The sequence below is a fragment of the Eretmochelys imbricata genome, chromosome 9, assembly GCF_965152235.1.
Source record: "Eretmochelys imbricata isolate rEreImb1 chromosome 9, rEreImb1.hap1, whole genome shotgun sequence".
NCBI classification, from domain to species: Eukaryota; Metazoa; Chordata; order Testudines; family Cheloniidae; genus Eretmochelys; species Eretmochelys imbricata.
Window position 1 is genome coordinate 35,857,937 of NC_135580.1, and position 15,640 is coordinate 35,873,576.

Here is a 15,640-nt window from a genome sequence, read left to right on the forward strand (position 1 = left end):
GAGACAGTAACCTTATAGTAACCTTTATTGTATAATTCTTTTGATGAGGAAAAAAAATCCAAGGAAAAGAGGTTCTGAATTCTGGAATAGGAAAAAGGGGCATATGCATGTGCATGAATGCTTTAATGGAAGTGGATAAGGGGTAGGTGATCTCCTTTGAAAATCCAGCACCACTTATGGGTGCTGAGCACTTTGGAAAATCTGGCCCTTTGATTAGAAGTAAAAGACTCAATATCTCTTCCCCATGCTAATTCAGCTAATAATACGAGGATTCAACTTCAGTGGTGTCTTTATTGATAGAATTTGCTTGTCCAAAATCTTTGCTGAATTTCTGCTAATGACAATCTGGGCAGTGAATGACTCTTGGCTTTATTTAATGCCTCAAATCAAGAAATGATCCTGCAAATTGTCTCCCTACAAGGTTGATATTAATAAGGAAACATCTGAAGGAGACAATAAATAATGACATAATCACCCCATGGTGTTATGAAAGCAGCATTCTAAAGTATATCACCTTACTCAATAACAAGGCACTATCTTATTCTGGTGTATCTAAAGAATGTCTCCTTAGTGAAATGTTGGTTTTGCTTCTGAGCCCTAGCAAAAATGTGTGTGTCAGTGTCAGGATCTTCAACTTTTCCATGATAATGAATACAACATTTGCTTGCCCTTTAAGTGACCGTGTTAATGTACAAGTACACTTGCAAATTAATTCCTAGACCAAGCTCATGCTATTGCATTGTGGATGACTTTCAAAATGATTACCGAAAAACAAAAAAGGAAACCAGGGTTTAAGCAGCTTCCTATGCACTGGTGTTAACTAAAAACATTTCCACATAAATGTGACTGCTTGAGAAATAAAGATGAAAGTGTGATTGACTTGAATTGAAAATCGAAAACAGGCTTTCCTCAAGTTCAAAAGCTACACTACAAATCACCAGAATCATTAATTCCAGCATACAGGGACTTGAAAGGTGTCCTCTTTGTAAAATGGGTTGCCTTTATATAACTGGAGCTAAATGACAGCTGCATAGCTGAAGCAAAAGGCCAAATAATTGATTTTTTTTATTAATTAAACTAACAAACTCTTTATACCTTCTTGTCACTCTGCCAAATTTCCTCCCTCATTTTGTTGATGCAGCACATTGCTCCACTTAACTCCTCCACTGTAACTATGGGGTCATATGTAGTGACTGTAACTTTAATCAAAAAGGACAATCATAAACTGTATTGTTTTGTATATAATGCACTAAATTGATAAAGCCAAAGGCAGGCAACTTTTTGCTTTTACTCGTATTTTACTGTTTAATAATATACTGCTTCAAGTGCAGATGCATGTCTGATCTAAGTCCCACTTCTTCATTTTAGTCAAATGTACAAACTTTGAGATATATTTTTATTCTAACAAAGTGTTGGCCAAACAAATTAAAGTCCTCATTAAACCGGGAATAAAAAATGCACACTATTTCAGTCAGATCTCATTCTCTTCACTGACTTTTTTCCCCGTGTAGATTGTATAGGCAGTACAGAAAAAATCTGTGTCAAATAGGGGGCAGGTTTTAAGTGGCCATAAATACCAATTATAGGCCATGTGCTTCCTTCCACTATGCAACGTGTAGCATGACAAATGCAGCAGTAAAGACTCTGTCCCTGCAGAGGCAGGAGACTAGTAGCTCAACAGCATACCACCTGCTGACCTTTTACACATCACAAAGGCCCTCAGGTGTAAATTCTAGGGGCTCGGGGCCTTTGGGGGAGCAGAGACAGTAAGGAAGAGCAGACTGTCTTTGCAGCATGCTTCCTTCATAAGTTACCAGTTCTCAGACCAGCAGTAACTCCCCCTCTGAATCTGCCAGCCTGCTCTTTCCGATGGGTAAGCATAGCTGCAGATGGGGAAAGGGAAGTAAACAATAGCAGCATAACTTCTAAAGAAGGGCAAGGACAGGAGCACCATGGAGGTTCAAATGCTCCAAAAGATTGGCTGGGGACTTGCGAAGTCACTCTCTGCTGTCCTCACAGATATTTTAAGGGAAGTATGCAGGTGCTCTGAGCAGAAGCCTGTGGGGGTTTCTGAAGTTTGTCCTGGCAGGTTAGCACATGACCTGGCACTGATAATGACTCCTTAATGTTCCTAAAGTGCTCTTAAGTAAAGGCCCAAGTTCTGACCTCGTTTATACTCTTGAAATCTATAGGGTTTTACATGTGAAACTGAAGGCAGAAAATTGGCCTGAAAAGTGTTGTGCAGTATAAGTGCCTGTGATGGGGTGTACCCCACACAGGCCCTGACTGGGTTAATGTGGGCCTGAGAGGCCAATTAACATACCCGAGAGCACCTTCCAAAGAGAGACAGCCAGGTTTCATTGATGATGAAGCCCAGCTAGGGAGGGACTGGTGGTGATTATGAAGCCAGATAGTTGAGAGCAGAAGGGACTGTCAGGGGAGACAGTCTGCAGTCACTCTCTGCGAATATAGAGGTGGAGAAAAAGAAACCCACAGGGAAAGAATAAGCCCGTGGAGTCTAGCTGGAGTAGAGAAGGCTAGCAAGCAGTTGGGGAGGTATAAAGCAGCTACTGGGCTGGAGCATGCTCTGGTTGCACACCTTGAAAGAAGGGCAGGATTTGAACTGCCAGATAGAGAGAACTTTGGGAGGGGTTCTGTGGAGGAACAGAGTAAGGGGAACTTAAGAAGCTTGTAGGGGCAAGCCTGAGGAGGGCTGAAATTGTTGTTTTTTTATATATATATATATACTTTTATACTGGAATTTTGTTATGGGATTTGAGGGGAGGTCTCTGAAAGAAGGGTCAACCTAGAAAAGTTGGAGAGAAGAACGTCTGAGAAAGGCTGGATAGGAAGGACTCCAGGGAAACAGCAGCAAGGAGTGGGACTGTACAGACTTTGGCTGCAGGTTATAGATCCCTGGGTTGAAACTTACTGTAGTGGGAGGGCTTGGGTTCTGCTACCAGCCATTGACAAGGTGGCTTGAGTCTGGAGGAGGGGACAAGGGTATGAGAACCAAGGACTTGGAGTTGAGGTCAAAGGCCCTCTTTTGTGAAGATATTGGACTATTTTATGTTGGGCTTTCTGTTACATTGGATCATGACCTGGCCAGAGGGCTGAGTTATGGGAAGAGAGACCACCAGAATGACTGTCAGCAAGGGATGGCAGACTGAAAGACAGCTGCTATACCATGCCTGGCCACAAGGGGTGCTCCTGTGGTGAGTGAAGCCCTTTGCAGTGCCATTAATGCCCCATTGAAATCAAAGGGCCTTTCTACTTAAAAAGCAATGGCACAATGTTGCCTGTTATGGAATCTATTAACCTTTGTATGGTCAGTGTTTTATCCTATTGAAGAAATGTTGCTGAAATACCATTGTATTAGTGAAATGGAAGTGAAGAAAATGCCAAAAGAGAGGACTCCATCCACCTCTGTCCTCCAGGTTTTAATTTAAGAAATAAAGTTGAGTGGGGGGTGTTGCTTTACTGCAAAATGTTGCTTTACTGAGATCTCCAAGTAAAAAAGCATGGAATAGAAGCAAAACCCTGGTGGTCTGTCAGTTTACTGACATTTTTCCCCTTTAAAAAATCTGCCAAATATAGCAAAGATCACATGACAAAATGGCATCTGTGTGTTTAAGAAGCTACTCTGTTCTTTGGCTCTGAACTAGCACATGTATCATGTGATGCAAGGGTAGCCATGGTAAATACATATGCAATTTTCTGATCTGCTCCATGACAGATGCCTCAGAATTCAAATTAACATTGCAAGAATATGATTGTATGAAAAAGCATTTCTAGTCCGGGCTTAAGTTTGGATATGAATCTGATGGAATTTTAAGTAAAATATCTGTTCAGTAATAATCAGTGTAATACAGATAAAGCCAGTTTTTAATTTCCAACTGAAGCCATTTAAATTACAAGTTACCAGTCTGATCAAAAATAATGTAATTTTGACACATACACCTTACAATACATGAATATCAATGTGTTTTCCCATTTCAAGTGCACACTAAAATATAATATTCTATCTACCAAAATATGGTTCTAATTAGTACTGGGAGAAAACACAAATTTCTCAGTACTATAACAAGACCAAAACATATCTTAAAAAATTAAAGTTCAACAGGAGCTTTTTTAACCATTGAAATCCACTGACTGCCTGTCAGCTCTGAGAAGCTTGTGTGAAATGTAGCTAAGAGACATCATGGAATTTCATTAACATCTGATGCTAAAGTTAGGAGACTGGCTAATTCAGTTGGTTGATAATGGACTACATAGCCTTTCACTTCTAGCTGACTGGTTGAACATGGCCTAAATCATTAGTAACAGAGGGCCAGATTTACAAAGGTATTTACGCATCCAAAGCTGCAAACAGAAGGTTCGTCACTTCTGAAAATCCTAAATGAGTTACATGCTTAACTCATGTTGAACTGAACTTTCAATAGGAGTTAGGTGCCTATTTGCATCTATATGCACCTATATACCTCTGTAAATCTGGCTCCAAAAGCTTTACCATCTAATTTATCTTCAGCTGTCAGTGCAAAATGAGCTGGCGGTTTTAGTCCAGCTGCAAGTGGAGAGATTCATGGATTCCAAGGCTAAAAGGGACCATTGTGATAATCTAATCTGACCTCCCATGAAACAGACGATAGAACTTCCCTCAAATAATTCCTAGAGCAGATCTTTTAGAAAAACCTCCAATCTTGATTTAAAAATTCTCAATGATGGAGAATCCACCACGACTCCAGTAAATTATTCCAGTGGTTAATAACCCTCACTTTTTAAAAACAAACATGCCTTATTTCCAGTCTAAATTTGTCTAGTTTCTATTTCAAGCCATTAGATCATATTATATACCTTTCTCTGATAGTTTAAAGAGCTCATTATCATATTACCCCATGAAGGGACTTATTGACTATACTCAAGTCACACCTTAACCTTTTCTTTGTTAGATGTAAGGAGTTCAAGGCATGTTTTCTAATCCTTTATTCATTCTCATGGCTCTTCTCTGAACCCTCCAGTTTATCAATATCCTTCTTGAACAGTGGATACTACAACTGGACTAGTATTCCAGCAACAGGAGTGGGGTCTCCTCACTGTACCAGATATAGGAGCCCAAAACTCTCTTTCTCAGATCCATTAAGGGATGCTTTCCTTCCAATCCTTTTCTAATCTATTTTATCCAATGATCATAATGAGTACCTGCACTGGACATCTACCCCGAGGTTTATGTACTAAGTTGCTTAATTATGACCTAACCTCCTGTCTCATTCTACTGGGTCCTCGACCTGCTGTCAGGAATACAAAACAAAAAATAAGCCTGTCACCCTGCTTCAGCCATTCTTGTGATGAGGAAAAATTCCTCCCCCCCCGCCCCCATCGCCCAGGAAAAAATGGTGCTGAGGAGTTCACGGGGGGGGGGGGGGGGAGGGGCACAGACTCCTCCAATAATTGGCAGGGGCACAGAACTCCTCTGGCCCTGGGGCCAGAGCGGGAGCTGACAGTTCCTCTGGCTGCAGTTCCTCTGGCTGCAGCGAGCCCCTCCGGTCATGGGGGGGAAGGGAGGAAAGCAGGTCCCGCCAAAAGCAGTAAAATGTTTGTTCCTGAGCAGACCTCTGTAAGGGTGATTAGCATAATGTCCACAGCAGGTCCTGAGGAAACCTGGTCCTTCTGCAAATTTCATGGGTGTGTAGGTGGGTGCTGCCAGCCCAATCCAGGTGAAAGAGGCTTCTCCAGGCCTGCATGGGCATAGAAATATCCCTACTGATGGTCAACAGGAAGGACACAATCCCCATCCTGTCTGTCCAGCTACTTCCTGCCCTTCTGTACTCTCTATCCCTGTAAACTTTCCCCACTTGTCCTCTTTTAACACTTGTTGTAAGCAGAGCCCTTAAAGAGACAACTACTCTTTTCTTCTGGCCAGCTGCACAAGAACTCACTGCATTGAGCGGAGGTGAGCACATTACTGACTCATGAGACAAAAGAATGAGCAGAGGCCTCCCCAACCCAGTAAGGGAATGAGAAGCTGCTGCTGGTTTTTTTCCTTTTATTAGACATACTTTGGGAATTTGGGTACTTCTAGCCCCCTTCCTTTTTTCTCAATTAGTGTTAAAAAAGGATAAACTCTGCTCTTCCTACCATTCATATTTTTTGTTTCCTTTCCACGGAGTGCAATCTACCTTCTCTCCCATAGCAATAAAAGGGAAAATAATCATTACATTCAGTGTCCTGATTTAAAAGGATCACAACAATAAAATACAGCACACTACACAATATAGCATTCTATTCACAGTGAATTTTAGTGTCTTCTGGTTTTTTGTTTTGTTTTTAAAAAATTTGATGTCCACCCAACTGACACCCCTGTCACTTTTCTAATCTAGATGGCTCGCTGATCATGAAACTAAGAGCTGATTGTGCGGATTTGAGCTGAAACGAAGATAAACTTCAAACCATATAATATTTAGACCTTGATATTCATCTTCATCTCTAAAGTACAGAGAACTGTTTCTGGAAGTAAATAGCAAATTTTCCCCTGCAAAACAACAACTTTTAGCTTATTACAAAATTGCTTCCCTCTAGTTCATATCACTTCCAAAAGTTGGGAAAATTAAATCGCAGTTAGTTTGCACTAATGTGATTTTGGTATCAGCAGATGTATTTAAATTAGTCTCTTTGTTTACTGATTTTTCTGATTTACATAATCTGGGACTACTGCGATATTGTCCCTGCTGGTGTTATAATGCTGAGCGTGAGAAAAATAACTTCTGATGTATACCAACACCACAGTTTCAGCCCTGAGCTTTTTGCATATAGCAGGAATTTTCTGTCCCTCAACAGCATGCAGAGAAGCACAATAATCTTTACGTTTAATATAGAAGAGTGTTCTCTTGATGAACTGCATTTTTAAATGATCCTACTCCAATAGTAAGAGACACTGCACCTTCATTTCCTTTTGTCTTTAAAAATTCAAGTAAAAGCATGTTTCAGAAATTAAATTATAGTATAAAATTAGCCAAAGTATGAAATACTGCATTCAGGGAAAGGCTGCACCAAGCAATTCACTTAATAGCACATGTGATCTCAACTTAATAACTGAAGTGCCCTCAGTTAGCAGAGAATGTACTGGTGAGATATGTCCTGTATAATCCACCAGAAGAGGGAATGGATTAAATGTAGGTAAATTTTATTAATTAGTAGCAAGCCATACAATTGTTCATATTTTCAATCTTTTAAAATTATGATTGCCTAATGTAACTCATTTCCAGCCAAGAATAGCGGTGTTGGTTTTAGATATTTATAGCTCTTTCACTGTGGACACATTCTAGACGTGCCTATTAACTCTTTCTATTAAGATTTCAAGCTATTCAAACAATAGCTGTTAGATGGAACTCCTCAGTATATCCCAGCAACTAGGGAACTGTTTTAACTTATCCAATGCTGCACTACAATACAACTGGAAATGAGCAGTCGTTTAACCCCTAAATCATAAGGTTTTTTTACCTGTTGTGTATTGTCTAAATGTTAAATTGTGAGCTGTCTCTGGCCAGGACTGTCTTTGCATTATATGTTTGTACAGTGCCTCATATAATGGGGCCCTAATTTCTATTTGGGGTCTTTAGGCACTGCTGCAATAGAAATAAATAGCAACAACTCTCTGCTTTTGACTGGACTTCTGCTATGGAAGCTGAAGTCATTTCATTTATTCATTTCACAGGCTATCAGCACCCTGGGTAGGGAGTTGCAGTGTGAGCTCTCCTACAACAGTCCACCAGCACTTTCAACCCTGTACTGAACCTCTCTGACTCTGTGGAGGTGAGAAGTCATCCTGTTTTCATGTTAGCTGAGTTGTGGCCTCTCCGAAGAGGAGACTGTCATTGGCACTAAATTATGAATGAAGGTTTGTGCCGAGGACAATTTTCAACAGGGAATTTTGTTGACACCTTTAAACTGAGTTTACTTAGGACTTCAAGCCAAATTGGAATGGAAAACCTCAGAGGAAGAAAAGGTTAGCTTCTAAACCATGCAGTCCCGCCCCCTCCAAAATCTGCTTCTGCTTTAATCTCTCATTTCTCAAATTTTAATCCAATCACATACAAATCTAATATGCACAACAAAAATGAACCTTCCCCTACATTAATGTTTTCATATAATTTCAGTCCTCCACCTAGCACACAGCACACAAGTAACACCCATTGACATATGTTGGCTTTTGTTGCAGAGCAGGCATGTGCTACAATAATTTCTTTTCTGATGCATGTCCAAACAGGGCCCCCTTCTCCTTGTCACAAGTAAATAAACTCACTGATTAGATTATCAAGGCACCATAGTGTGTACTCAAGCCAATTCCTCTTAAAAATAAATCGTAATGAAAATATTTATAACCTGAAATATCTGAGGGGTGCTAATGTCTAGAGAGAGGGGAGAGCACAGTTATCAGCCAGTTGGGTGGGATGTGACATAATCCCCTCTATTATTAATGAGTGCAAAGTACAGCTGGAATTTACAGCCCTGAAAAAGGGAATGACCTGAAATGTGTTTCAAAAACAATTTGCCTGCTTCATTTTTGTTCAGGCTTACATCTAGGTGTTTTTAAATGATGGATTTTCATAAGGCATAAAAACGATCCACTCATATTATCCTTGTTATCAGACATCTTTGGTTCTGTTTCTTCCCCCTGCCCTGTGTTGAGTGGCACTTTCCCAGTTGTATGTACAAGCGACCGGTTTGTCAGCAGCTCATAAGTGTGTGTTTGTGTGCTTCACTACTGACTGCATTTTACGGCTTATGGATTCAGAGAGTTCTTTTTGGCTTCTCTTCCGCAACTGTTACTTCCTTGGGCAGCGTCATCCTTTCCCATAACCATTATAGTTCAAGCCACATGCAATGACTCTGTGTGTCAGGAGTCAGTGGAACTTCACCATAGAATATATTACTGAAATTGTGAATTTATTTTTAATGGTAGCAGATCAACACTTACAAAGCAATTTTTCCAGCTGAACTGGACTAATTGCTAATGTATGTGATTCTGCTGTTTTACTGAAGGTATTTCTTTATTAATGAGATCCATTCTGAATTCACTAAAAAGGCTATAAGTGGGCAGCCTTGAAAATATGCTCTCCTTCTTTTCCTGCCCAGTCTCTATTTGATAACATTAAATCCCCTTCTGGAAAAGTCCTATGGAATTTAATAGATAATGATAACCTTTCTATCCTATTTTTGACCCATATAATTTCTTCACTTTATAATAATCCGGTCTGTAGAATTCTGTACAATGGTTAAAAATTCATTAATTTTCTAATAAATTCTGCACGTGTTTAGAATACTTTGTATACAACCCTATAACATTTCTATTGCTCTATAGTGGTTTCATTTCTATTAAGTTCTATAGCCCTCTCCATAAGGGACACTACCACTTGTTTAAAACATTTCTCCATTTTCTGCATTAGATTAGAAATACCCTGGCTATATTTTTTAAAAATGTAAGCAAGGAAATGTAGAAAGAAAGGAGCAGAAAAACAAGGGATTAAAAGTGGCCGTGGAAAATTCTTGAGACACTTGTCAATATGCCTCAGTCATGATGTGTAGGGTACCATAAAGAATGATGGAGCCAGGAAGTCTCCATGATAATTCAGCCTGCCAAGAGTGCTAGCCAGGCTGTAAGTTATAATGTGAACATCTGGCCACTAGAACATCTAGCCACAGAAACTGGAATGAGGCCAGCAGTCCATGTCACACCGGTTACCACACAGCAAACAGGTAGCAATAACTTTCAACCATTATGGACTTGGGCTGTATTTGAACTTGTGACTTCAAGAGGAAGGGCCCTGTATCCCATTACCAGTCCTCTGAGCCATCTATGTAAATTCCTCTTTTGTCCTTTTAAATATGGCTAATGGAAGCCAAATCGAAACAACTAGGCTTTGTGGGGTGGCGAGCACTGGGGGAGCTCACCTGTTCACATTACAAGTTAAATATCAGAAGAAAGAGACCCTCAAAACTGTATAAGATTTACTTGAAATGAATCTCGTTATTTTTCTACCAATCTCATGATTATTTTTCTCTGTTTTCTGATTTTGATCACTTGGGGTTGGCAGTGCTGTCACAGTACCGGACAGCAAGTAGCTGTTTGCCTCAGCTGGTAAATATTGACTTGTTTTGCAAGACTGCCCTAAAGTAATATTTCAGGAATGACAATAGTAATACATTTGCTTTGGGGTTGTTTATTTTGTATTGTACTAATATGGGTAGCCATATGGGTCTGAGTATTTGGGAAGGAGGATTTGTCAGCTGGATCATCTCATCTATTTACTTATAAATGTAAGAAAATACATGCAGAGGTCAACAGGGAAAATATTTTACTTGCTATGGGTAGAAAAGATGTTGCTACACTGACTGAACTACATGGGATCATAAAATGATTTGAGATTTTCACAAAATAAAGTTTTTAAAGTCCTGTGTTAAACTGAAATCTCTAACAGAACCTTAACTACAGTGTTGGGACCAGCTCCACCATAATATGACTTGTATCCCTGTATAAATTCCACAGAGTTACTATACAGCATGTAATGGAGAATCATGAAGAAATCAGAACTTTTACTGATTAAGTTCCTCAACAGCACATGCCTCTTGATTAAAACATCAGGTTATGTCAGAAAATCTCCTTTGTCACTGAATGGTAAACCTTGTATTGTAAAGCAATAAACTGATGAGCTCATAATTAACAACCTCTCAACAGAACCTCATATCTGCACTTGCAGATGTTTTCACTGAGCCTATCACCCACAATGGCTGCATTTATTCCACTTTTGTGTTTTTTCTTGAGGTCTGGCTGCAAACATTATCTGCTGAGCATGAATATTCTAACATGTATTTTGAAATGTGTAGTTGACTGAGCACAATTTCAATGACTGGCAAATATTTTTACTATTTAAAAAAAAACAAGTGTATGCATTCTTTTGCCTAAAGTATTTTCTCAATATCAACATATTACTGAAATTAAGTTCATTGTGAACTGTAAGTTGGTAATGAAAAGACTTTCCTTAGGCTATTTTTATTCTGATATAAACATTTTGGTAGAAGCACTTTAACATGTCCATGCACACTATTTTGTTACTCTAAGATTACACATTTTCTCTGCTAAATAGAGCGTTTAGCAGTAAATAAACCCATGGACCAAAATATTTTTCAACCTTGTTTGCAGTTACATACATTTACAAATGTCTACCTTTTAGCTGAAGGATGTCCTATGTCCTATTTAGAAAGAAACCTGAGGACATAACCATTGAAAACTACAGACAGTGCCTCCACACCCTTAAAAATACATATTGAAAGAGAGAGAGAGAGAGAGAGAGAGAGAGAGAGAGAAAATATTATCTTACATTTTGCTGATGGGTTAGTCTTCAATATGTGATCTGCCATGGGGAAGAGAGGTTAGGATGACAGCTGTTCATTACAATTCCTTCTTTATTAGAAGAGCTTAATTCTGCTTTTGGCTGGCTGGCCCATATCTGTTAGCTCTAACTCAAAACAGCACTACTAAGAGCTCCTCCTTCATGTCGGCATCTGTTTATTTACTTCCAATAACAAGCAAAAACAAAGCTTTCCACAATGCCATTTCACAGTGCTAGAAATGGTCTGCGAGCAAGGTTAACTGCTTGAAACAGGAAGAAATACTCTTACAGCTATGTCCAAATCTTGATGGGTGGAGATTCGTGGTCACTCACACCATCAGATTAGCATGAGGGGAGTTACATTTTTACATGTGCATCAAGATAAAAATATTCGCTATAGAATTGGCAGCTGAGGCATGGAAGACTGTAGGACAAAACTGTTGAATGTACAGACATCATTTTTACCCTAATTATGTCATGCAACCCCAGTGACTTCATATGGCTGATGTGACTGTTATTTCAGTTTTCACATGAGAATTTGAATTCATGCATTTTTTAAAAAAAATGCTTTCCAGTTGAGTTTTTATATAGGGCAAGGTAGCATGGACAAGGGTATGGAAGTTTAATAGGCTTAAAGCCTTTTGAATTTATGTTTCAACTATGGACGAGCTGGCAGGCAAATGCCTGCCATCATGGGTGCCTGAGGATAAACCCAAAATACTCAACCTTCCCCCCGGGCACCCTGAATAGAAGAGGCAACCAGGCGTTTTAGTCACAGAAGTGCTGCCTCCAGTAGGTGGTGCACTGTTTTCTATTAAGAGTGGCTAAGACACATGTTCCGGCATTGCAACTCGATTCCTAATGGAAGCCGTAATGCTTCTTAACGTTGTATTCGTAACACATAAACTCTGTAGGCAATCTGGCAATGTACCGCTAATAGTTTCCTGTCATGCTGGATAGACCAGCCTTCAAACTTGAAGAAGAGCTCTGTGTAAGCTCGAAAGCTTGCCTCTCTCACCAACAGAAGTTGGTCCAATAAAAAATATTACCTCATCCACGTTGTCTCTACCATAAAATAGTAAGACCAGAAAAATAAGATACAAGAAATCAGTATGTCCAGAAAGTAGGTGCTCACTTTGTATGAAAACATATTTACTGTTTAATCGCAGTCCTTTCTCAGCACATTATCCTTGTTTTCTTTACATAACCATTAAATACTGGGCTAAAATTAGGTCAAAAATTCCGATCAGATCAGCTGACTTGGTCCAGCAAGATGAGAGAGAGACTAAATTTTTGCTCAGTTCAGTATGAGGCATGTTTTATTTCTTTATTTCTTGATAATTACAAAATTATCCATAAAATATTTCTTCCATAATTAACGTATCAACATGTGTTGAATTAACAATCATACCAAAAGGTACATCAATGCCACTGTTAGCGCACAAATACAATGTGATGTAGCACTCCCAACCCTTTCTCAAGAAAAATGTATAATACAAGAGCATTTTAATTTTTTGTAGGTCATTTTTCACATTGTATTTGCAGAACACTGGCACCATCTAATGCATTTCACTGAACTATTTTACTTATCTTAAAAGGTTCTACCCATGGAACTGAGAAAATAAATAAGTTACCCCATCCTATTTTGTTAACAACCATGATCAACCTTTTTCTAAAAAGAATCATTTTATACTCAAAATGAATGGCTCCCAAAAATGGTATTATGAATTCCAGGGAATATTTTGAAAATTGTATCCTCAGTCATGAACACCTCTCAACCAAACCATGATATTTGTTTTGAGTTTTTTACCTTGGCACACTTCCTCATGTAGTCTCTGGTCTTTTCATGATTTTATGCCTGCATGTGTTCCCTAACAACCACTGTCGCTCTCTAGATCATATGTGCAGGAACCAAAAGTAATCTAAAAGTCCAAAGAGTTAATAGTGCAAATACTTAAGGATAGTTGCATGAAACAAAGAGGGAAACTAATAATCCCATGCCATATTTTATGCCTGCCACTTGTCAACAGGGAACATGGCACTGGATAAATCCCTTGATGTCTCAACAGGGAGCAGACTTGCTTGCAATCAACTTAAGTGGCTTTTGATGTCATTGCTCTTTTAGACAAGTCAGATTTCTTCTAGATTATCACAGTTTTCAGTTCTCCTAATAAAAGGGGAGAATAGCCCCTCCCCCTTTCCCACCCCAGACTCTGTGCAGGGAAGCCTGTGGGAGGGAGCTAAAGGAAAGGAAAACTCCATCAGGATTCCTTTGAGGAAATTGTTATAACTTGTTTCCCAGCCCATGGAACATTCAGAAAGAGGCCAGGGCCATTTTCAAAGAGTTTTTATGCCTCCATGCAGATGTGGTGCCCCTCAGACATACCAGCTCCCTGGCTGTGTCTCTCCACTGCAAGCACTTCTGAAGCCAGCAACAGCCCCGAGGAGGATCCCTGCTGTTAAGGAGGGCTCCATCAGAATGGTACTGTAGCCTCAGGTTTTATTATCCTTCCTGAAAGACCGCTGGGTGGCATGATGCAAATCCATCCCCATATCTACCTCCACCCAAAACACCCCTGACTCCTTTCTGCCTGAGAAAGGAGAGATTTTTACCCCACCGACCCATGCCTGGCACACAAATCTGGGAAGCATGGTCTGGCTGTGGGTGGTTGACCTGTTTCCTCAGCCCAGGATGGACTCATTTCCACACCCACGTTGTTCTGGGCACAGTTTGATTGTTTGGTGGCTGAACTGAAAAATTAAAAACTAACTAACTAAATAAATAAAACAACCCCAACAATTGGCTCATTTTGACTCTGGTGATTTTATTTTTTTTATCACCGAAACAAAGTGTCCAAATGGTTTGAATGACTTTGACATTTAAAAAAAAAAATCCTTTTTTCCCCAGCTGAAACAATTTGCCAAATGCTCTATTTGCCATCCACTAACTAAAAACAAAACCAAGACATTAACACCTTTCTTGTGGTTTCCTTGTTTCTTTGTTTACACCAGGGAAGTTTATCAACAAATTTCCCCTATTGCTAGGATCAGCTCCACCTGGGCCATTTTATTTTCGACAGGCTGCCTGCTGCCATGGCATGTAGGTGACAGTGAATAGGGGTGCTAGTAACTAATAACTCATCTACACTAGAGCTCCAGGACACCCAACATAGGAGATCAGCCAGCATTAGCAGCAACAGGCCATTTCTGGCAATATTCCTCTCGGGCAGATGTGGCTTCTGTGTCTTTTCTTCCTTCCCAAGTGTGAGGTCTGTGGAACTGTCTGTGTTAATATGTTGCACAGATATTTACCTGTTAAAATCCAACAGTGGGTAAGTTGTGTGTGTGTGTGAGTGAGTGTACAAGAGAGGGAAAGAACAAATATATACATTATATAGCTTGTTTGCTTACATAGAGAAAACAGAAAGGAAACCAAGATGGCACAAATTAAACAAAAGCACAAGCAGCATAAACCAAAACAGAAAACTAACCTGCTTTCCTTATGGCCAGTTAATGTAACCTTATAACGTCATATGTATTACAGTTGAACCACCAAAAAAACTACGGTCTCCACTCCCAAACATTCTGAAGCACTCTAAATACAGTATGTCCCACAAATCCCTGTCAGGATATCCTACCCTCAAAAGATTCCAAAATGCACATGTTTGATTATGGATCGCTGTTCGCCTACCATGTCACACTGTCTTTTCCCCCTTCCCCAAAAACAAAAGGAGCATTCAAACAGAAAATCCAAAGACATCAGCAAACATGGCCGTCGCAATTTTGGCTTTTGTTGCTTTTCCCCCCGGAGCGCCAGATCTACTTCTATTGCTCTATTAACATTCCATCAGAATTAATGGACTATTAAGGTGTCCCTGGAACGTTCAGCAGCACAGCAGGTCTGCTTTACCTGTACAGTGCAAGGTACTTTTTGCAACATTTAATCACTTATATTACTATGCTGAAGATTCACACTGGGGGAAATAGTCAAAGGGCCTCCTATCTGTGTGTGTGTTCAAATCCTTCATTTGCATATGCAAGTTTAGCACTTAGATGCGTGGTTTGTATTTATACAATTTGTCCTTTCCCTCAAATCAATGGCAGATTTGCATATGTAAATATGTCTTTTGCTCATCCTTTTTTCCTGTCCGTGAAAGTTCATAGTTCTCATTGACATCCATGGGAATTTGAGGCTAGATCCAGTAAGCACTCTGTTTTTAAACTGCACATTAAAATCTATGGGAGTTCGGTAT

At 39.6% G+C, this 15,640-nt stretch overlaps 1 protein-coding gene across 1 annotated transcript in view; it reads right to left on the minus strand.

The window, feature by feature from the left end:
* The window catches only part of NYAP2 (neuronal tyrosine-phosphorylated phosphoinositide-3-kinase adaptor 2), a 171,934-nt gene that overhangs the window by 155,334 nt on the left and 960 nt on the right, over window positions 1-15,640 (minus strand). The gene's annotated exons all lie outside the window — the stretch shown is intronic.